Raw genomic sequence first — 27727 nt, 5'->3', positions numbered from 1 at the left:
GGCTTAGGAATGTTAACTGATTTGTCCAAAAAGCATGTAGTAAAGGAGTCAGGATTCAAACTCAGTTTAGCCAGACCTCAATTGCAATACTTCTCAGCTCCACCAGAGGGCCTTGCCTTCCTGCCCCCTTCCATCGGGTTTGAGGCTACCTTTCCTTCTGTGGTCTGGCGCTGCTTTCAAGTTTCTACTCTGTGCCTTCCTTTGTTTGCAGTGATCTCCCTGAACCCTGGCAGTTCACTGCTTTGGCCTTCTACCAAGGCTGTTTTTATTCTTCTGCCTCTCTAACATTTTCCATCCTCCTGACTTGGATCCTCAACTTACAAGATCTATATATGCCTTCCATCTCTTTATCCAGCATCTAGCACATGGTAGACATTTATTTGTGTGTCTTGGTTGAACTGCATTCAACTGTATTCATTCGTTCATTCAAATAGTATTAAATATCCAATATGCATCAGTCCCTGCACTCTACCCAGAGGTCAAGGATGACCCAGCTGTTCCCAGGCTTCAAAGAAAGGCATAAATATAGTTTTATCATGAGGCCTGTACTCTGATATAGAAATGCCCAGAGATAGGGAGGTCAGTGAAAGATTCATGGAAGAAATAATGCTTAAGTAGAGGCTTCAGAGATTCTATGTTTAGAGAGATCCTGTTTGTTTTTCAGCTGCACAGATAGACACGATAGAAGGTAGGTCTGTGAGTGAGCCCCAGGCCTGTGGGGATTCAACTACAGTGGCTGTCAGGAAGCCCGAGGAACTGCCTTAAAATGAGGCTTGTAGGTGGTTTGATCACTGGGGCCTTTGGATGGGGTCCAGTGGGCAGCGTCCTCATTTCACATTCCTCTCCCACTGCACTGAAAAGGTAGCTGCAATGTATTCCTATTTCACAGCTCTTCAAGAAGGAAACCTACTAAATTGGCTCATGTAAATGCTTATAGCATATTTTGCTAGGCTAAAAAGAGTTAGAGGTATTAGGTTCTCTTGTGTAACAATGCAGGCTTAATACGGTAATGATGAAATAATCCTACTTAATTCAGTTATCACTCCATAGACCAAGAAATGTCTTAGAGCTAATGTTTACCCAAGCCATACTGTAATTAAATTTACTTTGCTAGCTCGGATATTGATTAGACTAAGCCAGTTTTAGAAGAGTGAATGATTTGGGTTGAGAAGAGACAGAAAGATATAATTTTCAAGGGGAAAAAACCACCAGACTGACCTAAAGAATTAAATCACAACAGCTCAAGCTGCTTACTGAGCATTTGTGTGCAATAAGGCCCCAACACTGCCTGGTTAAATACTTCTTCAAAGCATTCATGTTTAAGCGAATTTTTCTCAAAATCTATGCTTATAGAGCTATTGCATATTCCAAAGAAAATACCTTGTGAACACAGTGAAAAGTCTATGATGTGAAAGCCTGAAAGAAATTTTTTGTTTTTTGTTTTTTTCTTCAGTTTTTTTTTGGCTAGGGCTGGGTTTGAACCCACTATCTCTGGTATACGGGGCCAGTACCCTACTCCTTTGAGTCACAGGTGCCACCCCTTTCTCAGTTTTTTTTTTTTTTAAATATTCATACTTAATTACAACCTTAGGGAAGCCTTCAGCTGCAATATGACCTACTTCAAATCAGTAGAGAAAAGAGCAAATAGCTCCCCTAAGCAACCATTTATAATAACACTGACTTTTCCCCAAGACCCAGAGGAAATACAGTGCTTGATCCTAGGCCAAGTTTGTCAGGAGCCACTTGTGTTTATAAATCTTACTCACATAAGGATTCAATTGCAAAAGCATGTCATTGATTATTATATATTATTTGTAATGAGGACCTTAATTAGCTATAGTATATAGTGATTTGAAGGACAAATGTGTTATTACATTTCTTTTCTTATTTAATTGGTTAATATTAAGCATCTTAGGAAATTGGCAGGGCTTCTGAAAATGAAATCATATGCAGCCCCATACAGGGCCTGAGATTTTCATAAAGTAGACTCAGGCCCTGTTCCTGAGGGATTTTCTCCTTATATGGAGGAGGTGGCTGGCTCACTCCCTGCTGTTTGTCCCTCTGGGTATTCAGCTGTAAGTACCGGAGCACTGGGAGACATGGGAGTGCTATCAGCCAATTTCAAGGATCCCTTCGCTCTCCTACATTTAGGGGCAGGATTCCTGCCAGGCCATGGAGGCTTTTCCCACAGAGAGGCAGAGGCATTTCTGGAAACTTTTTCTCCGGTGAGGACATCTTCATCTCCTCTACTTATTTCTAAAGAATGCTTAGAACACATGTTTATTATTTGCTATCCAACGACCCTTGCCCTCCAGCCCCACCCTGCGCACTCTCTCATGAAAGCCTTTTATGTATCAGGTGCTGAGGATTTTACTGTCAATGGGCATTTCCATGGGAAGTGTTTGCGTGTGATTGAGACATGCCTTCTGGCATGGCACATGTCCCATGTGTTTCTCATTTTGGTCAAATGGCAATTCCATCCTTCCAGTTGCTCAGGCCCTGTACTTGGGTGTCATCTTTGACTGCTCATTTTCTCTGACACCCACTCTATCTGTGGGAAGATTCTCTGGGGTCTACCTTCCAAACACACCCAGTCTCAGCTGGTACCATTGCCATTGCATCCCACGACCACGCCACCAGCATCCCTCCCGGGATCACCACAGTGACCTCACTGATCTGCCTGCATCCAGCTTCCCCGCCCCCTCCCCGGGTCTGTTCTTAATACAGCAGCCACCATGACTCCTGTGAAGCACCAGCCAGCTCTTATCCTTCCCCTGCTCAGAACCTTATGACTCCCAATGCCTGATTACTCTCTGGAGACACACATGGAGGTTTCCCAGTCATTCCCAGGCCTGGGCTCCACCATGGAGATTTTAACTCACTTGGTTTGAAAGCTCAACAGCAAATTCTAAAGTGTAGTTGGTGGCTGGGTTTGGTGGCTCACACCTGTAATCCTAGCACTCTGGAAGGCCAGGGTGGGAGGATCACCTAAAGCTCAGGAGTTCAAGACCAACCTGAGGAAGAGAGATACCCCGTCTCTACTAAAAACTAGATAAAACTAGCTGGGCATGGTGGCACATGCCTGGAGTCCCAGCTACTCGAGAGGCCGAGGCAAGAGGATCTCTTGAACCCAAGAGTTTGAGGTTGTTGTGAGCTAAGATGATGTCACAGCACTCTACCCAGGGTGACAGAGTGAGACTTGGGCTCAAAATAATAATGAAAATAAAGTATAGCAGGGACCAAGCCCATACAAAGCTCTGCAAGCCCCCTCCATCCCGTCAAGTGTCTGGCCTCACAGCCCAGCCGCCTGCCCCACACTCACGCTGCCCTGCCCGTCAGCCTCTGTTCACACCCAGCACCTTGCCCTGCAGATGCTTGGTGTTTCTGCCCCCCCTTCCTAACATACCATTTCTGGATTCTCCCTGACTAGCTCAGCCTCCTTCTGTTCCTTGCTCCCCTGGCCTCTGACCGGGTTACCTCGTGTCACGGCCACCACCCCAGCCCCTTCCTTGTTTTACTTTTCTCCATCTGACATGTGTTCTGCTTTACTCACGATGCGCCTTCCACGAGGGCAAGAATTTGGGGGCTGTTTCGTTTGGTGTTGCACCATTCTCAGTGCTGAGAAAGGAACCTGGCCCAGAAAATGATAAATATTCATTGGAAGTATGAATAAATGAATGCCCAGGACAGAAGGAGCTGTGGGACTGGCCCTGGCAGTAAAGCCCAAGAGGAGGAGGACAACACACAGGATTTCCATGTGGCACATTTGCCACTTCGCCCATAGTTGATGACATGCTCCTTCATCCCCCAAAAGAGCAAGTGAAGAGTTTTGCCTTATTCAGTGATAAATAAGCTGTCTCGGCATATCCAAGTGCCCGGTTAGCATATATTTCCCACTCATTTAAGGCCTCCCATTGGCATTTATGAAAAGACGTCACGCTGAGTGCAGGGAAGCCAGCGCCTGCCGCCTGCCTCCTCTCAGCACCCGCCAACAGAGTAGTGCCAATTAGCATGTGTCAAGGGCCTCAAAGGAATCGGACTGGGCTTACAAGGTACCAGGCAGTGGGCCTGACAGATTTAATAAGCTGTCTCTTACCTTTGGAGAAGGTGTTTTGGGAATCTAGTTCTGTCAAGAGGAATGCTGACTACCTCAGTGAGTACATGGCAGGGATGCAGTTTATTCATGCAGAGATGACCTCTGTGGGGGGGCGTGTGGTCTGACAGCCCAATTATAACAGTTCCCCTGTCAAGACGTAGAGACTTCCAGCAACTTCCATGGCAACGTACCTTCTGAGTTAGTTCCTGGTATGAGGGGGAACTTGTGTCATCACCAGAGAAAACTAAGCCAAAGAAGAAACCAGAGTGGGGCAGGGCAGAAGGTGAGGAGTGAGCTTGAGGAATACCTGGCCACCGCAAGGAGGGACGTAAGGAGAGGAAGCACGTGATGTGGGTGTGAAGTGCTTTGTGAGCTGGGAAAGGCCAGGGGACAGTGACTACCCCAGGTGACAGCTGGATCAGTGTCAGTGATGCATGGGGGCTCATCTCTGTCAGGTGACCCTCTCACCTTTGCCAGTGTCCCCCACTTCAAGCCCTCTTCGCTTTCTGTTGAGAGCGGGCTGCACCCTGCATCCGGCAGCTCCATCCTCTTGGAATATCATGCTCTCTCTATATTAAAGCATTATTTTCATGTCTGTGTCATTGTCACCTCATCAACCTAATTTCTGGCTAATAACAATAAAACTGATAAGGAAGTGACAATGCAAAATGAGTCACTAACATTACTGAGCACTTACCAAGTGCCAACCTGTGCAGTCCTATTAACAATCTCTGTGTTAGGGTACCATGAAATCCGCTTGACCTGTGAGCAGACAGACATACAGAGTGATTTAGAAACTTGCCCAAGATCATACAGCTGGTAGATGCAGAGTCAGGGGTCATACATGTCATTTCATTCAATTTATACAACACTACACTGAAGTAAGTCTGTTGTCCATTTTATACATGAGAAAATCAAAAGAAGGGTGGCACCTGTGGCTCAGTGAGTAGGGTGCCAACCCCATATACCGAGGGTGGTGGGTTTGAACCCGACCCTGGCCAAAATGCAACAAAAAATAGCCGGGCATTGTGGTGGGCACCTGTAGTCCCAGCTACTCGGGAGGCTGAGGCAAGAGAATTGCCAAAGCCTGAGATCTGGAGGTTGCTGTGAGCTGTGATGCCATGGCACTCTACTGAGGGCAATAGAGTGAATAGAGTGAGACTCTGTCTCTATATAAAAAAAAAAAAATGGAAAGAAATGAATTACTCAAGGTCATGTGGCCAGTAGGTAGGAAATTAAGACTAGAATCCAAGTTTGGCTGGTTTCAACCCACTTGGCTGTCCTTCGTGGGTAAGGCCCACTCCTTTTGATTTATTATTGACATTCTAATTTTGGAATTACCACAACTTTTGCTTGAAGTAGGCATTCAGATATTACTGGATAAAGATCCTACAGTTTTTAGTTCATTAAAAAAAAAAAAATAGCCAGTGCGTCAAAATCTGAACAGCGACAGAGCAGAGCTGCCAAAAGTGACTCCTGTCAGCCCTGGTGACCATATCCTGTGTGCTTGGTACAGTGCCAGGGTCTTTGCTATAAAATTGCAAAGAGGCAAACCATCCTTGTGGGTAGGCATTAATAGACACATTTCAGATGGGAAATTGCTGGAGATTATATAACATAGCTAGTGGGAAGTCAAGATGGGATCTGATCTCACATCCCTGGACCCCCAAACCTCCATTATTTACATAGCCACCCAGTCCTCTCTCTCAGTGGTCAGTGCAAAGGCTGTTAAGTGCCTAGGCAACACTTAGCTGCACCAGTTTGTCCTTGTTTTTTGGTAAGAAGAGAATTAAGAATGCTTGTCAATGCATTGGGAGAACTTCTGACTGTGACAGCAGGCCCAAATCCCTGTCTGAGCTTGTCTAAATCAATTTACTAGCATGGTAGACCAGTTCTCTTATCCCCATCAGCCATCTCAGTAAAGGATGTTCCTGTTGGTCACTAGGAAGACCCCTTAAGATTGAAGACATTTTTGGATTTGATAGCCCTAAAGAAAAAAAAGATTGATTACATTCACCACAAATCTAACATTTCTGTTGGAAAAACAATTCCAAGAGCGTATGCTACCCATCCTAGGTCCGGTAGCACCTCGATTCCTGTGCCAAAAAGCAGACACCAAAGCTACGAGGTCCACTTTCTCCTCTTTAGGTTCACAGATGTACCGAGATGATTTATTCATTGTGCTAAGTGTTCACTGTCATTCATTCCCTTTCTTCACTTCCCGGCAACTTCCAGCAAGTATTTACTGACAGTTGGATAAAATTAACTCAATGTAGCTAATAAAAAGATTTCTGAAAATAAGAGTGGCATTATCATTTTGACAGCAGCCACAGAATTTATGTCCACATAGCATTTATGTTTATAGTCTTGTGATTGTTTTTATCCTCATGGAAAAATGTCCCACTGAATTTGGCACCAAGAATCGTCTGTTCTTCCAAAATTCCTCCCTTGCCCTTCTATGGTTTCTTTCCCTGCCTTCCTTTCTCTCTTTCCCTCTCTGCACTTCTTTCCCTCCCTCTGTGTCTCTTTTCTCTCTCTCTTTCTCCTCTACTTTTCATGGTATTGAATCACACTTCTTTCTTAATGATTTCAGTGCTAGTCTAGAAAAGTTTTAGTTCTTTTCCCCTAGGCTCATGTATTCTGTAGAACCTCACAGTTTGGGGTCTACTAATATATGCCGTTTGTAGTCCATAAACACATTCTGTTTTATCGTTCACTGGATTTCTAACATTAAATTTAAAGCGCTTCTATCACCGGGATTTCTTAAATGGCACTTAACCAGTAGAGATTACCTCTGTGTACTGCCAACCAGGGCTGATGCCATTTTAGTAACTGTCAGTCTAATGGAGGGAAGGAGATAATCACATCCATCATCCCTCTACTTCACCTACTCTTAAGTGTCACTTTAGGTGTCATAAAATATCCCGTAACACTGTCACAGTTCACATTCAGAATCATGAGAGCTAATATTTAATATGTTCCCAAGAAATAATTACGTAACTTGAGGCTTGCAAAATAGGTACAGAAATTTTTTTAATGGCGAGACAAATATGTTTGTTGACTGATGAGATGCATCAGGATGAAGACTTAATGATTCTCATAGGTCTGGAAATTTAATCCAGGCATTTCTGTTCTCAATCTATTGCAAAAAAGCTTTTAAAAATAAGAACTGAAACTACACTAATTCCATCTTTCCCAAACTTCAAGTGGATGTTAAAGTGACAAAATCAATAGTTTAATTATTAGCTAATCAAAGATGATTCATAACTTTCAGCAGAAACTCTCCCCAGTGCAGAACGTTCTCTGAACATTTGAGTTTGAGCACCATGCTTCTACACACCAGAGTATGGTCTTAAACAACCTATCAATTTCTCTGGAGACAAAAAAATTTTGTAGCATTTTTTTCTTTTAAAATTCTGGCACTCTTTTTTTTAAAAAAATTTGCTGTTGCTGCCTCTTATTAATAAATTGTTTGCATGAGAATATAATGATTTTAGTATGGTAATGGGATTGAGAACATGCTTTCCCAGGATATGGCACCTTTACACTTGAAAAAACAGTAAAGACAGAAACCACGCCCATTTTTTTCCTCATCTTCTGACCTGAGAAAAGACTGTCATTTGAGAGGTATCATCTGCACACCCAGAGGAAGGGATCATCCTTATATCTGAAGACACAGGAACGCCAAGAAGGATCCTGAGCAACCAGACCTTGCTAAGTTCCTGAGTTTGTTACCATTATATCATACCTGCTTGGTCTAATCAGACTTTTTGGTGATTATCTACCTCTCCATCAAATTCAAGCACGAAAATATGCAAGCTAACCTGTTTCTTTGGTCTTCACTTCTAAGAGCTCCCATATCGCATAAAACATTAAAAAATTGGTATACTTCTTTTTAATCTGTATTTTGTTACAGGTGCTTCAGCCATCAGCCACGTGCAGTGGACAAGGAAAAGATATGTTTCATTTTCTATGTTAAATAAAATTTATAGGAGCCCACAGATTTGGACTGACTTCCTACACTAGGTTCCAAGAGACCAAACAAAAATGGAGTCACTCATGCTATAGTCCGGCGCCACCAAGCTGGGACTATGCTGATCATCTGATCTTCTGGGACATTGGACAGAGACACAGCAGTAATAGTCACATAACCAAACAGGCCAGCGTTAACCAGCACCATGAGGAAGTCCCCTCTACTTTGACCTTTCCAAGGAAAGTAACATTGAAACAACCAATCTGGTTTTGGTTCCCTGTTTCTGCTTTCTTCAGCCGCTTTCTGTCCATAGACACTGCCTAGCTTCTGGAGTGGAGTTCTCTGTACCCCTTCTGGCTCTGAGGGGCTCCCTGATTTGCAAATTGTTCTTTGAGCAAATAAACTCTGATAAATTTGTTTCATCTAAAGTTTTCTTTAGTCAAATAGTATTAATATACATTTAAATATTAAGTATTTAAACATTTAGTGGCTTGGGTCAAATACAACAGTAACTAATGATTTTCTTTTTAAAACACTTTTTTTTTTTGAGGCAGAGTCTCACTATGTCATCTTCAGTAGAGTGCTATGGCATCATAGCTCACAGCAACCTCAAACTCTTGGGCTTAAGCGATTCTCTTGCCTCAGCCTCCCAAGTAGCTAGGACTACAGGCACCTGCCACAATGCCTGGCTATTTTTGGGTTGTAGTTGTCGTTGTTTAGCAGGCCCGGGCTAAATCAGTTGCAGAACTAAATTTTGTCATGATAAAACACACGTGATTATGTGATTCTTTAGAAATGTGTTCCAAATTCCCCTTAGATCAGCTCTGGGCAACTTTTTCAACATTGACTTCTACAATTCTTCTATCTAAGCAACCCCTTTAATCTGGCCTTAAAGAATGTTCTCCCCAGTATTCTCCATTGATCCTAAAAGAACTAGCAAAAATTACACTTTCTGAGGCCATCTTGGACCTCATTCATATATTCACATCTTAAAGCAACATTTTCTGAACAACTACTAGTTCTGATTTAAACCCTCCTTAAAAGGCCAGTTGGAGGTCTTTTAAGAGTGCCTGTGGCTCAGTGGGTAGGGCACCACCTCCCTATACCGAGGGTGGCGGGTTCCAACCTGGCCCCGGCCAAACTGCAACAAAAATATAGCTGGGTGTTGTGGTGGGCACCTGTAGTCCCAGCTACTCAGGAGGCTGAGGCAAGAGAATGGCCTAAGCCCAGGAGTTGGAGGTTGCTGTGAGCAGTGTGATGCCATGGCACTCTACTGAGGGCGATAAAGTGAGAGTCTGTCTCTACAAAAAAAAAAAAAAAAGACCATTTGGAATCAGGGAAGGTTATTAATTCATTGCATTTGAAAAATAATTCTCTGGTGATTGAGATTCTTGGTATCAGTTATGGGAGTAGGGGTGGGGTGGAGGTGGGAGCAGTGACACCAATTAGAAGGCCTTCACAGTAGCCTAGTAGCAAGAGGAGGGCAGGATTTTGAAGATATTAAAGAGGTGCCATTTTTAGGACTTAATAATTGATTGAAATTAGATAAATCATTTCAGACTCACAGAAGGACAATAATAAAAATATACACAAAGCACTATAGGAGAGTGAAGAAGGATATCAGTGCTACATGTCCAAAAAAGCCTTCCTAAGGATGTATTACCACAAGACAAGCCTTGAAGAAAAAGTTTGCAAGGTAGAGTGGGAGGAGGAGAGTGCAGCTGGAGGGAGTGGCATGGTTAGTGGCTGAAAGGGCAGAGAGGCCATGGGGTGTGTATCCAGCAAATTGCAAGAAGTTTGATTTTCCCAGATCACCATTAAAGATGGGTAGGGGTGGAGGCTCTTTAGAAAGGAAGGCAGAAAAACAGAGTTGCCCTATCCCAAGTCATTTCCACCCCAAGTCATTTCCACCTTATTCTGAAAGGTATGGGGTCAGCCCATGAAGGACTTTAAGCAGGTAGAGTGATGCAAATAGATTTCTAATTTAGAAAGAACTTTCTGGCTGGAATATGGAGAGGCAGACTAGTTAGGGGATTATAGGCGTAATCAGGAAGAAATGATGAAGACCTGGATACTTTATGGGTAGAGATGGAGAGGGGGTCGTGTGAGAGAGGTCAAAATCCTGGGATTGACAAGATTGGTACCGGATTGGATGGAGAGCACCAAGCCAACTTTTAAGACTTGTAAAGGGGCGAGTGATGCCATCCTTCAAGATGGGGAATGTGTTTGAGGAAGAAGAAAGTGAGCTTCATTTTGGACATGGAGCGTTTGAAATGCCTGTAGGGCACCAAAGAAGAAACGTCAACACAAATATGAATGAAGATGCCTGGAGCTCTGAGGAAACAGCTGAGCCCGAGATTTAGATTTTGGTCATCAGCATTTAGTTAGGTGTTTAAGCCATGGGAGCGTGTGAAATAAATCAGTAAGAGAAGAGAAGAGGATGAAAAGTGGAATATAGCAATATGTAAGCAGTTGGAAGAGCAGGAGGTAGGAAAGGAGGGGCCTGAGCAGGGGGAGCAAAAGCAGAGCAGAAGGGTAGTATCACTGAAGGCGAAGGAGAAGGAGCCCCTGTCCAGCAGGGCCAAATACTTAGATCAAGGAAGATGAAGCCTGGAAATGTTCACTAGCTTTAGGGACAAGTGACCTTGGCACAAGTAGTTAAGTGAAGGAGGGAGACAGAAGGTAGTGGGTTGAGGAATGCTTGAGAATTAAGAAAGTGCAGGGATCTCTTCCAAGAAGCTTAGATGGGGGGAATGAAAAACAAAAGACAGAGCCTCAACTGTGCAGCAGGATGCCAAACCCTGAGAGGGCTGCCAAGTTCGGAAGGTTTGGGAGTATCTAAAAGCGAGGGTGGAGGGGCTGGTGGAGGAGAGAATGAAGAGCCAGCTAAGACAGGGCACAGAGAGGCCAGCACAGGCAGGACAGGACGCAGCAGGAGGGCTGGCAGCCGTCACACAGGGAGGGGAAGGACCAGCTCCGCCTTTCAGAGAACAGGGAAGGAGAAGAGGACGGGTGTGGCCACAAACAGGATGCCCATGACTGGGTAGGGAGTGGAGGGAATCTGGGCCTGGCGGTCACAACTGCTGTGTGAAATGGAAAAGGAAGTCATTTAATGAGGGAGGGGCACGTGATAGATTGAGGAAGAGCTTAAAAGAGTGGAGAAGACTTGAAATAATTGTGGGAAATAAAAGAATGAGAATAGGGAACTTTGAGGGACTTTGGAGTTGAAGAAAGCAACATGTGAACGTGTTTATGTGATTTTTGTTGGTGCTTTGCCCTCAGAAGTGGTCAGCAGGGAAGGTGTGGGAGCGGAGAAAGTGGGCCCTAGGTTTAGAGTTTTTGCAAATTGGTGCAATGGAAGGACTTGTGTCCAGGAAGTCAGGGGTGCTGGTCAGCCCCAGAATGATTGAGTTCCTGGGCCACTGAGAGTAAGATGGTGGGAAGGAAGTGAAGGCAGGAAAGGCCTAAGAGACAGAAATGTGAATAAGAGAACTGGGTGAGGATGGAGAGCAGGTGTCCTTGGGAAGCTCTGCAGGACTGTGGACAAATGGCAGTAGAGGAAATGAAGTCACATAGGTTGATGAGCTTCAGGGGAAGGGCCCGGGCTTTCAAACATGTGGACACAGAAGTCAGGCAGGATGATGGCAGGAAAAGCCAAGCTTGCTACTATAACAAAGACTCCAACATTGCGGTGGCTTACCATAACAATAGATCGCCTACAGTCCAGTTGGGGTTGGGCAGCTGTCCCTCCAGCAGTCACCTCTGGGGACTCAGAGATGGGGGCTCTTTCTGGGGGTGACTTTGCCAGCTCAGAATTATACATTTCTCATTAAGATAACCTGATACAAAACACGGAAGAGAGAGCACAAAAAGGGAAATATCACCATCCTTGGGAACATGGCGGCGAACATTTAAAGTCCAGTAGTAATAAAAGAAAAATGTGGCATGACCCTGTTGGTTTATTTTGGGAAGGAAAGAAAAAGGTTACATCTAGCTACGTGGGCCTGGCGGGCCGAACTGGATGGAATGGAAACATTTGCTTCGCTCAGCCTTCCGCAGCTCATCCAAACATTCGTATATCATAAAGTCAGAAATACTGGTCTTCCACTTCGGCAATCAACAATGACATAAATCTGTGAAGACACTGTAAATTGAAATGCGCTCTGGTGGATGGAGGAATTTTCAAGCACACAAAGCCCCATGCTGGGTTAGGACCAAAATGTTTCAAGACATGACACGATTTCTCTTCTCTTGGGACTTTACTAGATAGTTGGGAAAGATGAGCCATGAAAAGACGCACAAGTGGTCAAGACTTACCAGAGGCAGAGACAGGAACACGTTTAGAGGCGAGGGGAAGAGACGATAATATCCAAGCATTGTCTATTGCAGATAAACCAAATCGTTTAATTTTTCTTCTGGGAAACGGGATGACAGCCTTTCCCAGTTCTGAGTCCATCCAGGAGAGCTACGTGATGGAGCTCCGGCCCCTGGAATATGAGCAGAAGTCCTATGTGATCTTTTGATCTTTACCCTTAACCATCTCACTACCTCTCATTCTCTTCCTCTTTGTGTTTTCTTATCTGTTGATTTAAACAATATTTATTACGTGCTTGTTATATGTAGACTAGGTACTGTGCCTTCACGGAGCTTACATTCTAGTTGATGGGTAAGCTTTTGAAATTTCTGTATTTTATGATCTCGTGTTGTCTTAAAAGCCTGCGCTTGGATTTATTAATTCAACTGAGTTTGTTTTCTGATTCATTAACATCTTTCTTTCACCAAATGTTTGTTTTCTTGTTCCTTCCTAGGTTTGTTGAAGGGTTGTTTTTTAAAATTCCATATATTGGCACCTGTGGTATTTCATCTTCTCTTGTTTAATAACGAAAGCATTTGAGGCTAACATGAAGTCATGTCGTGGGTACGTTTAAAGTTTGTTGAATTAACTGTATGTGTATATCTGTGACAGACAGTCCTTAAGATTGCACCGTAGTTACAGTCAAGTCACAGGACAAGCTTCAGCAGTTACAAACCCCACAGAAAGAACATGTGTGTGGTTTTAAAGACTCCACAGCTATCAACCAAGAAATGGAGAGCATTATTTGTTTTAAAAAATGATTACGATCAGGGTAGTTTATGGGTGGTTACAGGTATTTTCACACGCTTTTTTTTTTTTTTTTACTATATGTGATTTTTACTTTATGAGCTATGTAAGATGTGATCCAAAATGATTTATTTGCTGACAGCTGTAATTGTCTCTCATGTGGTTTTAGGTGTAATGTCCTCATCATTTTAACTGAAATATCGTGTACTTAGGTTTTTAGATCTTTGACTTTGTAAGAGTTGATGATTCACTTCATCAGATTCTTTGTTTCAGAAAAGCCCCAGGAAATCTAGGAAATGTTTCAGGAACTCCTCTGGCTTCTAAAAATATATGATTGACATTAGACACACACGCGCACACACACAGCTTTACAAATTGCCACGCTACTCTTTACAGCTCTGCTCCAGGCGTGCTAGAATGTGAATTAGTCATGAGGCTCCGTGTTTGTATCTTCTCAGACTGCTCATATAAAAGGTCCAAAGGAAAAGATCATAATCAGAAGGCTACAGGAACCTTCAGCTCCACCCATATTTGGAGGCACGGCATTCTTACCCACCGTCAGTCAAAGGTTTTAGCCAAAGAAGTGTTAAGATCAAGTATTAGCATGCTTATGATGAGGCCTAAGAGCCAAGAGCGGAGGGTCCTAGGAGGTTCAGGTTTTGAGTAAAAAGGGCTTGATTTAAGCATTCCATTGGAAGTTTTGGAGAATCACTTTTCCCCCAGATCTTTCCTCATTAGGGATATCTACCGATGGGATGGCCCCTAGAGGTGTTAGTGTCCCCAAGTGCTGAAGGGCATAGAAAGGGGACTCCATCAGATCCGACTCAGGTCTCGGCACTGCCACACACTGCGGCAAGCCCTGTGCAAGTTACTCGGGTTCCTCTTCCTAAAATTTATAGATCACAATACTCATGTCTGTGAGGATTAAATAAAATAACACAACGTAAAGCACTTAATCCTGAGCCTCCATCATTTTTCTAGTGTTGTAAGATTGCCAAAAGTTTTGCCTGCCACCTCCCATTGCTGCTGACCTTAATCCTGTATCTAAGCAATGAGCTCAGAGACTGTGGTTGCCTAACCTTAGGTCACACAGCAAGGAGTCACAGAGCAGAGGCCAGGCAGGACTGTCTGTCTTGGTTACCACTGGCCCTCCATCCCCAAGTGCAGTGCCTGGCACGTGGTGAAAACTTAGTACCTTTTTGGTGGATTACCCAACAATTGAACTCTGACTTCAAATCATACATTCTCCCTACTTTATGTCCTCACAGTGTTGTTATGAGGCTCCCATGGAAAATACGAAAGAGCTCCTCACACTGCCACGCTAGTTATCACCTCCGTTGTTTTATCACACGGTAGTGGGATCTGCGAAGTGGCCCCTCTTTTTCTGTGTGACCCTAAGGCATAACTGTCAACAGAACTATAAGAGGGCAGCAGCCCCACTCTTCTGCTCTGAAACGTCTCTTTGTCTTTGGAAGAAGTACTTAGAAAAATTGCAGTCCCATTATTTAAAAAAATTATAATGCTCTCACATGCACCGAGTTATTTTTGCTCAAGTAAGTCAAAAGCTTTCTTGCTGCAAGACTTTATTGAAATAATATGAAATAGACGTCTGATTTTTAATTAGTTCTGTTACCTTAGCCACTTTAACAATGTAAATATTTTATATGGGAAAGGAAAGGTACCTGCTGAATCTCTCGATTCCTCCAAAGCTCACTATGGGGGGTTGTTCTTGGTACTTGGTATGATTACTCTGAGTTAACCTTGCCTGCACTTACTCCAGGTGCCTGAGAAAGTGGGAAAAGAAAAGGCCAGACTTGGGTAGCACTGGGCTCTCACCTTCCTACCCCCAGCCAAGATGGAAAGTCTCAAAGAGTCTCTTCATCCCCTCTTAATCAGCTTCTGAGAAAACAATCAGGGGAATCCATGTTCTCCTGTAGTAACATTATTGATTTGTGCCTATTTCCCTTAACATTTAGAACTATTATCTCCTCTAATGTGACTTCATGAAAATAACTAAGGTTGGTCCAGCAATTACTTTATACCGGGCCCTGTTGTTAATGCTTTATGTGAGGAAAGTAGGATAACGGTCTCCGCTTTATAGATGAGGAAACCGAAACATAGAGAGGTTAGGTAATTTGTCCAAGGTTGGCTAGCTGGTAAGAGACAAAGTTAAGTTAGGAAGCCCTGTCATCTGGCTCTTAGCCACTGAACTCTATTGCCCTTCAGAATGAAGACATTTCCCCCCAAATCTGATAACTGTAGCCAAATTGCTTGGGCAGTTTCCCCCTTAAGTCTGTACATGACTTCACATTGGAGGCACAGGTTAATTTTAAATCACCAGAAGGGATCCTAGTGATTGGCATTGTGTAATAGCAAAGTCTGATATACAATACAACACAGCACTCTAACAACTTAGGTACCATAGCCACTACTAATTAAGGCATGACTTTTCACAAAGCTAAAATTTGTTTTGTTTTTTTTTTTCAGTTTTTGGCCAGGGCTGGGCTTGAACCCACCACCTCTGGCATATGGAGCTGGCACCCTGCCCTTGAGCCACAGGCACAACCCACACAAAGCTAAAATTATGTAGCCAAATTTCTCTGAAAAGAATCATGGCAGCCTTCACGGTATCTGATCACAGACTTTAGAACTTGAAAGGGACTTTAAAAATTACATCACTCAACCTCTGAGTCACTAAGTAATTTGCCCAACACTCCACAAACAGAGCTAGAATTTGAAGCTAAGGTCCTGAAATACCTGGGTCCAAGCGCAGAGCTCTTTAGGATAAGGCTTTCATTCCTTTACTATAAATTTCGTTCTTTCTAGATCTCATGCAGGGCTTTCAGTATTAAAAAGATAGAAATAATTGAAAAATTTCTCTCAATGTGAACTTAGCAAAATGGATAAAAGAGCTTTCTAAGGACCCACTCCCTTCATTAGGAATTTTCTTAGTTCCTTTTGTTACTGATCGAATAAAAGTTTCAGATATTTATCAAGAACTGCAAAGGATCTGAGATTTTATCTGCAAGCTAGTTAATCTGCCATAGTTTCATGGATGATGGTAGAGGACATAAGACTCCTGGGTCAGAGATAAAGGATAGATTTTTATCCATGGCAACACTATTAGCCAGAATATTAACATTTTGTACCATTCCTCAAGTCCTAGCTTCCAAATGAATACAGGAAAATACACACCCGTTTTTTGTTCTAAAGAGAGACATTATATTTATCATAATGGATAATCTTTACTCTAGAAGGAAACACTATCTATCTGTGAAGTTTGTTTTCTATCTAAACATCCTTGAAGATATAGTGAATAACCAAAGGCAATCAGTATCTTTGTAAAATGTGCTGGAATGTTGAAAGACCCATGGAAAACTGTCTGTTAATAGTATGAGAAAAATTATCTTCCAATAGCATGAATTTATGAAAACTAGCTCTATTCAAGTCACCTAATGTTATGCTATTTTTACATTTTGAATTACATAAGATAACAGAAGTACTTGAAAAATCAGACACAAATTTTATATTTTAATAAAGTCTTACAGCAAGTAAGTTGACTTTTGACCCATCAGACACAAATTTTATATTTCAATAAAGTCTTAACAGTAAGTAAGTTGACTTCTGACCCACTTGAGCAAAAATAACCCCATACGAACCAGAACATTATAATTTTAAGAAATAATGGGACTATACTTTTGCTAAGCATTTCTTTCAAAGAAAGAAAGAATATTTCCTTTAACATACAAGTGCCCATGAAATATTTTCTTGTTTAGGAAGTGAAATGGAGGGAAAGGAATGGTGATAACATGATTTCTCAGCAGCAGCATACGCAGCATGTATTTTCACACATAGCACACTAGGGGTATCACCATGTTGTTGTGTGCAAATAATTCCCATGTTATAACAATTTTCATATTAATACAATTTCTTTTTAGGATAAGGGGAAAAAATCATAAATCTTAAAAGTATGTTCTGTAAATAATTCTAATCATAAATTGGATTTTTGCCTTTTATGCAGCAATATTTTTTTCCCTAATCACGGATAATACGAGCTACCATTTCTTGTTTAGGTACTTTGCAAATTTTATTTCATTTAAATTTTAATTGAGATATATGAAGGGACTTACATACCTAAAGATGGAGGATCAAGCTTTCAAAACAGATCTACCTGCCTACAAACCTGGTATCTCTTTATTTTATTACTCTGTGTTATTATTTGAGCCGCCTCTTGGCTTGGGGTATGGATTTCCATGAAGATCTTGAAGAAGTCAGTTGTCTTAGTCCCTTTCATTTGGGCATGCTAGGACTCTAAGCTGACTTCTCCATCACTCAGGAACATCACGGAATCTTAGATGTAGAAGAGACACCACTGGACTCCATTATATAGCATACTTAAAGGACATTCATATGTTTTCTGATTTGGTATTTTCATGGTTGGAATCTTTATAATTATTAATAGAAGCCTTTGCAATGCTGCTCTAATTCCATCTCTTTGTAATTTGCATATATTGTTCTAAGTCTGTTCTCTAGTCTACTTCCTCTTCTAGAAGGACCTCTCCTGAAATCCAAGAAAAATGTTTTCAGAGAAACATGCTGAACAAAGGGCAATAATCAGAGTGATTGGTGTAGTTATATATTTTTATATTAAAAATTAGAAAACAGCTACTCACGTCTCAAGACCTGACTAAACTTAAATCAAGCCAATAAATCACACTAAATTATTTGTGACTGAAAGGGTTTGGGGATAACTTTAGTGAAATGCTTATTGATAGGGTCTATTTTCTATCACATATCTTAAATGTCATTAAATTTGCTAGTTACAGCAGAAACCCAATGCTGTATTTGAATGTATTGTCTTCTCCAAATTTGTGTATTGGAAGCTTAATCCTCAATTCAATGGTCTTGGGAGGTGAGGCTTAATGGCAGGTGTTTAGGTCATGAGGACTCTAACCTCAGAAATGGATTAATGCTGCTATAAAAAGGGTTTGTGAGAGTAGATTCTCTCTCTTTTCCTCTTCTATCATGTGAACAGTAGTGCTCCTCCCCTCCAAAGGATGCAATATTCAAGGAGCCATTTTGGAAATGAGGACTGGGGCCTCACCAGACACCAACCTCCAGGTGCCTTCTTCTTGGACTTCTCAGCCTCTAGAATTCTGAGAAATAAATTTATGTTTTTCACAAATTATCCAGACTCAAGTGTTTTGATACAGCAGCACAAAACCGAGTAAGTTGGTTATACATTGAGTAAGCATTTACAAATAGTCCATGAAGATATTGTTGGTTTTATTTACATTTGCACATTATACTGCCCAGGAGGTTAAATGGATGGTCTGACCAGTATTTGTCTTTCCCAGAAGTCACCATTTATGGCTGTTAATATTCTCTCTTATCTACACAACTATGTTTTTTCCAACTGAGTGCTTTATAAAGCAATTCTACCTCAAACACACTTTGTCTCCTCAGATTCACCATTTATGGCTGTTTACACACTATCTTATTTACACAACTATGTTTTTTCCAATTGAGTGCTGTTTTAAAGCAATTCCATCTCAAATACACTTCATTTCCTCAGATCCAGGATGAAGTACCAAGTATTTCAAAACTCTCATTTAGGATGGCTGGGGTTTTTTTTTCTTTTATATTTTAGAATTATAGCAAGTACATCTTTGTATTTCAGGCAACTGGGGTGAATTGAACAGTGTCCCCTAAAATGTCATACCCACCTGTAACTTCAAAATGTCACATTTTGGGAAATAAGATCTTTATAGATGTAATTCATTAAGGATTTCTTCAAGAGGAAATCATTCTAGATTTAGATTGGGTCATAAATCCAATGACTTGTGTATTTACACAAAGAGGAGAGGACACAAAGAGACACACAGGGAAGAGAGTGATGTGAAAATGGAGACAGAGATGGGAATTAGATCATCACAAGCCAAGAGATGCCAAGGTAAGCCAGCAACTGTCAGAAACTAGTAGGGAAGCAGGGAATGGTTTTACCTCAAAGCCTCCTATAGGAACCAACCCTGATGACACCTTGATTTTGGACATCTAACCTCAAGAACTGCAAAAGAACAAATTTCTGGCATTTTAAACCACTGTAGTTTGTAGTAATTTGCTATGGTAATACCAAAGCTTTATGAAACAGATAATCTTTACTTTATATAAAAGTATTGTAGAAAAAACCAAAATATTTAGTTATACATGTAATATAATTTTGATGACAAAATAAAGCAATACAAAATAAATAGCAGGTCAATTATACTTAGGAACATGATTTCATAAAATATTTGCAAATCACATCTAACAACATACAAAAATAGTAAATGCTTCAACATTAAAAACCTATTAAAATAACTTATAACACTAACATTGTAAAGAGAAAAATTATATGTTAATCTTAATAGATGTAAATAAACAACATTAGATAAAATTTAACACTCCTTAACACGTTCTAACAATTATTGAAGGACAAATTCTACCAAATATTTAACAAATGATAATTCCAACTATACAAAAACTTTTTTAGATTACAGAAAAATAAGAAACATCCTCCAACTCATTTTATGATGATAGCATAATCTTGATACCCAAACTAGAGAACAATATAATACAGAAAATTTATAGATCAATCTCTTTTATGAATATGAAGATGCTCAACCATACCTTATAAAACCAAATTATGTAATATATAAAAAGTAAATAATTTATAATTAAGTTGGATATATTTCAGTAGTATTAGTACAAAGTTGATTTACTATTAGACAGTAAAATTATGTTTTCTACCTCATAAGTAGTAAAGAATTTAAGCTTGTCCAAAGGGACGTCTAGGCTTTGTCCTTGGCTTCTGAGAGGTAATCTCTAAGTCCTCACAATGTCATACGAGTGTCTGTATGGATAGTCAAGTAATATGATTTAGGATGCGGTTTGGCTACGCCAGAAAGACCAAGCTTTAGGGCAGGGACTTTGGGTCATGCCTGAAGGGCTGGAGGTAGAACATTGAAATTAGCCACATGGACAACCACTCATGCCTATGTCATGGACCCCCAGTAAAAAGCCTGGACATCATGCTCAGGTGGGCATCCCTACAATATTCCATACAAATTGTCACTTATCAATACTTGCAAAGTAATGTGTCTGCAACTCCATGGAGATAAGACAATAGAAACTCTATGTTTGGTACGTTTTCTAGAGTCCTCCCTTTGTGCCTCCCTCCTTCACTGATTTTCATGTGTGTCCTTTCCCTGTAATAAACTCTAACCATGAGTGTAACAATTTCCTGTAAATTCCATGAGCTTTTCTTGTAGATTATTAAAACTGTAATGGTTTGGGAAAGCCACTATACTTGAAATTGCCCTCAGAAAGGAAGGTATATCAACTATGCCCCCCAAACTACACAATTGCCTGAACTTCTTACATTCCATTAGCAAAGAAGAAAACATATATAATTGTCTAGACACAGAGTATTAAATAAAATTCAATGTCTATTAATGATTTAAAAACTTTAGCAAACGGGGCAACACCTGTGGCTCAAACGAGTAGGGCGCCAGCCCCACATGCTGGAGGTGGCGGGTTCAAACCCAGCACTGGCCAAAAACTGCAACCCCCAACAAACAAACAAACAAACAAAAACTTCAGCAAATGAATAATATAAGACAAAATTTTCAACAAGTACATAGTATTTTAACAACTTTACAGTCGTATTATACTTAATGGTGAAAAATTTAAAGTTTAATACCAAAAAAGTAAAGATATTCATTATTGCTATATCCGTTCAGTATTCTACTAAATGGCCTAGATTATGTAGATATACCAGAAAAGTAAATAAAATGAATTAGGACTTGGAAGGGAAGAAACAAACTGTCATTATTTAAAGATAGCATAAATGTCTAAAACAATTTAAAAAGTTTAATGACACATTTCTAGAATAAGTTCAAGCTTGATATTGTTAGTTACAAAAGCAAAGTAAAAATCTAGTTGCATTTTTATACATCAACAATGATCAGCTACAATTTTTTTTTAAATATACTACATGAAACATTCTTATATCTATGGAGATATGGGAGTTTGCATTTGTCAAAACTCTACAAATTCCCAAATGAACAATAAATAATTATATTAAAATAAAAATACTCAAAAATATTTTTACTATTTTAAATTACAACCAAAATATAGTACCAAGAAAAAAAATCTAGTGAAAGATATGTAGGCCCTACATGGTAAAAAAAAATTGTTAAGCTTTATTGAAAAACATTAAATGAAACCTCAATAAATGGAGTGATATACCATATTCATGGATAGACAGATTCAATATTGTGATGATGAATCCATTCTAATGAATTGACTAATGTTCCTAAAATTCCAACATCATGAATTGATTTTAAAATTTACATGGGATAGCAAAGGGCCACAAATAACCAAGACATTCCTCAAGAACAGGATGGATTTGGTGCATTCAAATATCAAACTTTATTATAAAGCTGTCATAATTAAAACATTGTGTATGATACAGGGACAGATAAATGAAACACAACACGAAGTTCAGTACTAGCCCAACCTGTTTATAGACAATAGTTAATGGTAAGGAGAAAAAAATATTCAAGGAAGAAGAAGAAAGGAAAATTGTTGAAGGAAAAAAATATTTGGCTTTGCATGTGTTTGACTATGATCAAAACTCTTTCTACTTAGTTTTATGGAACAGGGAAATACAAAGGATGGCCAAGTCACCATTCAGTTTTCATACCAAGGAAGAGGACTGGCTACATAATTTGTGGGGCCCACTATACAATAAAATCGCAGGGCCTCCTGTTCAAAACTTATTAAGAATTTCAAGACAGCTACAAATGAAACCAAGTACAGGTCCCTTCTATGCTTGTTATATTCAGTGTGAGTGCATGAGTCACATACCCATGAAACCAGCTCTGTCAGAGACTATCTTGCAGGTCTGTTTGTAGTGTGAGGTCCTAGTAATGGACATTGCATTGATATGAACTTTGCGGATGTGAACTAAAGTGAAAAAAAGTGCTGTCCTGTTGGTGTTTTCATTCAAAACTGTATTCAATATTGTCTGCAATTAAGACAAAAAAAAAAACCAAAACCCTATTTTTCTCCATTTTTGTTGTCTCAAATGGATCCTTGTAACTCAACAACCAATTTAGAGTTTCCACTCAAAGACAGTTGCAGGGCCTAGCCTCGTTCTGAGTACTTAGGGGAGCACTTTCATTTTTCTTCCTTTGTGCTAATAAGTTTTCTATTGTTTGACATTCTCCCATGGCATTCATTTTTTAAATTGAAAGATTAATAGAACATTTCACCAAAGTAATGCTTTTATTTTAGGTTGCTTTATTTTATGCTGTCAAATACAATGAATAAATCAGTGTCCAAAGTGATAGATATTATGATACCTTAATATGAACAATTGGGAATGTATAAAAATTGATTACCCATAATGAAATCCAGGGGAACCACACTCAAAACTGGTCCTTATAAATATCTTAAGAAAGATTTTTGAAATATATAAATGAATAAGATATTCCACAATATTATTTTAAATCTTCCAAAGAATGACTGATTTCATTCTTATTTAATGTATCCACTTCATCAGTAGGTCCTATATGCAAAATTATAGTTAGAGTAGTGGTAGTTAGTTATACTCAGAAAGTGCTTCTGGATCCATTTGGGGTAATAACCATGGCAGAGTAAAACTTTAAAGTACAGACCAATCACTATATGATCTTGGCCCAGAGTAAAATTTTCTTACTTTTTTTCCCTTAATTTTTTTATTAAAACTGTGTACATTAATGCATTTGTGGGGTATAATATGCTGATCTTATATACAATTTGGAATGCTTACATCAAATTGACTAACATAGCTTTCACCTCACTTAATGTGTTAAGACATTTATATTCTACTCTTAATAGATTTGACGTGTACCCTTGCAATATGCACCATGGAGGATTCTTTTACCCCAAGTGAAGAATTCAGCTCCTGTGTTACTCTCTTTAGAAAAATGATTAAATGAATGGCAATAATTGTTTCCTTCTTCCAGTTACTCTCTCTTGAAATGCTGCAGAAGATTTCATCATTGAATTTGGGTTAAATCTTTTTGCAAGTTTTCTCATTGAAGGTTAGTATCTGCAGCCACAAGTTAGTATTTTAAGTGTGTGGGGATAATCTGGATTTGCTATTATTATAATAGGTGGCCACTACTGTGAGTGGCTTTTGGTTTTTGACAGCATTACAGACAGTGATCTGAGAATGCAAGCCAATAGCTGTCTCCTCAAGAAAAATTCAATTTGCAATTTCCATTGTCCATACTTCTGTCAGCTAGCAAGTCAACGCGGATCTCTGTGGGGCCTCAAAAGGCTCTTTTTATATTGTGGAAAAAGAAATAGCCTTAAAGCTCCTTTAGGATGATCCACTTAACCGCCAACAGAGAGAAATGGGCTGGATGACAAAATAACAGATTTGGTATAAGGGAAGAGGAAAAGATTTAATAACAATTCAAATACCTGCAGGAAAGGGAACAAGTTTCCGATCTCAGAGACCCGTCCCAAGAATCCAAGCTAAAAACAGTGGCTCTTCTGTGTACTACTTGTCTTTTGCTTTTGGTTTTTGAGGATTCTTTTTAACATCAATGTAATGTTTAATGATACTGGACATATCCATTTCACGATAGGGATTAGTTGCCAATAGGGCTGGGAAACTCAAGGAAGGCAAATGCTTGGACACACTGAGAGTAGGCGAAGTATACCCTGTGACACTGTTTTTTGCTATGTTCTGGGTTTAAAAAAAAAATGGTAACATTTTATTGTGGAGTTTTTGAGGAATTTTAATGCCAGAATTTATTGGCCATCTGAATAACCTCTTTTGTGATTTTCTCTGATTCATTTTCTATCATTTTTCTTTCTTCTTATTAATGTGTAGAAATTATTTATATATTTGGAATAATAGCCTTTTAACCATATGTTGTAAATATTTTCTTTCACTCTGGTCTTCTCTTTTGGCAGACAGAAATTATTATTTTTTATGTAATTAAATATGTGATTTGTGTTTTTATGGTTCCTTTATAGTAAGCATTTCTTCTGTTCTATTTTAAGTCTTTCTCTACTTTAAAATCATGAATATATTCTCCTATCTATATCATTTTAACATTTCCCTCACATTTGTACCTAAAAACACCTTAAAATAATGTTTATTGTGTCAGATTGGTATCTCGTTTCTTTTTTAATGTGGATATTTGTCCCAATATTATTTATTGATGAGATCCTCCTTTGACCCACTGCTCTATAATGCCACCTTTCTCATAAATCAAGTGTTCAGGTGTGTTTCAGCCTGATTTGGCTCTCTTCCTAATTCATTGGTCTTTTGGCTATCCTTGTGCCATTCTCTGAACTTGTGCCAGTATCTTACTACTGCCATAATCATGATAATCAGAAACCCAGGTTTGATCTTCTTAAAACATTAGTTGGCTATTCTTGGCCACTGTAAAAAAAATCATTATTATTTTGATTTCTCTAATCCATAAATATGGTATTTCCCATCAATTACAATATTTAAGTCATTTAATTTATCTTAATAGTGTTTTACAGTTTTGGGCATGAAAGTCCTACATATCTTTTATTAGATTCTTAGGTGTTTGATATCTTTGAAGTATTATAAATAATATATTTTTATTTGATTTTTTGTTACCAGTATGTAGAAATTTAAATAATTTTTTAGTATTATTTCTATATTATAATCATATTTATAGTATATTTATATACTATAATTTGTATATATTTTTAGTGTTATTTCTGTTATTATAATTTTATTAAACTCATTTATGAATTCTTTTGATTTGGCTGTAGGTTCTTTTCCATTTTCCACACATGTAATTGTATCATCTGTGAATAATAAAGTTTTATTCCTTCATTTCAAGTAACTATACTATTTTTCATTCGTCTTTTCATTTTGTACTGGCTAGAGCTTTCAGTGTCCTTTAATATTGTATATTGAGTGAGGGTGGTAATATAATAGTCATCTTTTTATAGCTCCCAGAAAGAAAGGTTGTAATATTTCACTATGAAATATGGTGTTCCTCAAAAGTTGTCTTGTAGATCTCCTTTTATTAGGTTAATAAAATTTCCTTATAGTCCAAGTTTGCTAGGAGTGTTTGTTTTTTGAAATTATGAATAGACATTGATTTTTAAAATTTTTTTTGAGACAGATTCTCACTTTCTTGTGAGACTCTTTCTACTCACCCCGGCAGAATGACTGTGACCATGGTGTCACAACTCATAGCAACATCAAACTCGTGGACTCAAGTGATTCTCTTACCTCAGCTTCCAAAGTAGCGGGGACTACAGGCGCGCATCACAACACCCAGCTATTTTTTAGAGTGTGGTCTTACTCTTGCTCAGACTAGTCTTGAACTTGTAAGCTCAAGTAATCCACCCACTTCAGCCTCCCAGAGTCATTGAATTTTACCAAATGTTTTTTCCTATAACTATTGAGATGATATGTGTATGTAATTTTTCTCCTTTAGTCTATTCAGTTTTTTCATAAGATCAAAATTGCATTCTTGGAATAAACTCAATGAATGTGGTCATGGATATTTTCAACATATTAATGGATTCTATCTGTACCACTAGACTACAGAGTAATATGAGTTTTGGGAGGGTAGGAGGAGTTTTTGTCTGTGTGTTTTTATTTTTCTGCTGTCATATTTGCTGAATTAATGAAAGAACAAATCCCCTAGGATTGTGACAGCTTCTATTCTGGCTGTGAACAGAGATTCCTGAGCCCCTGGTCACCTGGGGTGGGGCCATTTCTATTGGCTGTGCAGGGCTCTGCGTCTCTCCAGGATTTGGCACTATATTCACCCCACTTTCTAGACAACCAATTCCCAAACAGCTCAAGGATCATGTCTCTTTCTCTCTGGGTTTTCCACGTAGGTAGCTCTGCCCCTTCTTCTACTCCCCCACCTGTCCATATGATAGGACCTTTTCTGTTCTATAATCTATACCAAGGATTTAGCAGAGTGATGACACTTATTCACTGGACTCTAGTGAAATTCACAGAGTTGGCACAAGGGCTGAAGACAAGGTCTAGAATCTCCTATTCTAGCAAGAAGTCACATTGGTCCCAAGGAACTCAGCCTTGAACAGAGCTGGAATCATGACACAAAGAAAACCAAAACCAAAGCACATTGTCAGATAATAAATATGTGCTCACCTGTCTGCCTGCTCCACAAAGCATAAGAAATGTCTTCTAATATTAAGCAATTCATTTCCAAACATTTTAAAGTTAATGAGAAAAAATATATCATTTTAAAAGGGTCAATGTACCATGAAGTTTACAAGCTAATTAAGAACAAAAATGACACAAGCTATATTATGATTTCTTTACTGGTGACATTGTAATTCTAGCTGTAAAAAATCCTAAATCCATAAACAAAGTACTTGGCCGTAAGTTGGTGTAGAAGGCCACAGAGCTCCTCATGACCGCACTTCTGCCCAACTCTTTGGCGTCCTTGAACTTCTGCCCTTAGTGCTCTGCAAATTCATTCCAATACTCTAACAAACCACATTTTCCTGACTAGATGTGCACCCACCCACACACATGTGCACACGCACACACACACACACCCCACCCTTCTACCTGGAACATTCTTTCCTATAAGCTTCTTTGGTGAACTTCAACATTTTGGAGGGCTTCAATATCACTTCCTTTAAGAAGCACTCCCTGACAAGCTCCCCACCTCTGGTCCCAAAATACGAATGCTCACCTGTAATGTACTTCCATAGTACCTTTAATTTTTCCTATTATATCACTCATCAAATTTCACTTAATTTCTTGTCTTCCTTAGAAACTATAAATTCTCTAGGGAAAGACCATGCTGTCTTGCTCACAGTTGAATTCCCAGACCCTGGAGTAGTACCCAGCACACAGCAGAGGTTCAATAAATATTTACTGAATGAATGAACTGCTAAAATTTTTAACTAGTTTATATTTCTGGATTATCATGGTAACCATCCAACTTTCTAGTCTGACAGTCCCTGCCCAGTGACCGATAAGAGGGTGACTGTCCAGGCTTGATTCCTCACTTTGCTACATACTGGCCATGTCACCTTGGATAAGTGACTTAATTTTGTAGGCCTTGGCTTCCTCATTGTTAAACAGCTGGTATTAGTACTTTTCCCATAGGTCATTGTTGAAGGATTAAAGAAGGTTAATACAGGGCCTGGCACATGATGAGTGCTTAATGACTACCACTTACTGGTTTAACTGCAGGTTGAGGGATAATTGGAGGTCCTGCAGAGGATCCCTGGGAGATGGATGCTCAGCTCTTTTGTAAACAAGTAGTGGGAAGGCCAGTGAAGGGGCAAGGTTTCAGTCACCACATCTGAAAACGGAGCTGGGGCATCTGAATTCCTTGCCCTCTAAGCATATGCTAAGCTCCTCTCTCTGGCCCTTCATAGGACATGTGACTCTTCTTCTTTAAATTTCCAGTCTGACATGGAAAGCCTAAATATAGACAGAGGGAAGTCCTTAAAATGATGAACTTTACTC

At 39.6% G+C, this 27727-nt stretch overlaps 1 long non-coding RNA gene across 1 annotated transcript in view; it reads right to left on the bottom strand.

Annotated features, from left to right (window-relative positions):
• Window positions 1-11693: 11693 nt before the first annotated feature.
• Window positions 11694-27727, bottom strand: part of LOC111726541 — a 45138-nt gene continuing 29104 nt past the window's right edge. Inside the window, exons 3-4 of the long non-coding RNA XR_002774296.1 lie at window positions 12387-12556; window positions 11694-11908 (exon numbers count right to left, since the gene is read on the bottom strand). This is a non-coding gene — a long non-coding RNA (uncharacterized LOC111726541). The remainder of the gene's footprint in view (window positions 11909-12386; window positions 12557-27727) is intronic.

The sequence above is a fragment of the Otolemur garnettii genome, unplaced genomic scaffold, assembly GCF_000181295.1.
Source record: "Otolemur garnettii isolate 467f Iridium unplaced genomic scaffold, OtoGar3 scaffold00070, whole genome shotgun sequence".
Taxonomy (NCBI): Eukaryota; Metazoa; Chordata; class Mammalia; order Primates; family Galagidae; genus Otolemur; species Otolemur garnettii.
Note: the sequence above shows the minus strand (reverse complement) of the source record. Positions and strands in the feature narration are given on the sequence as shown.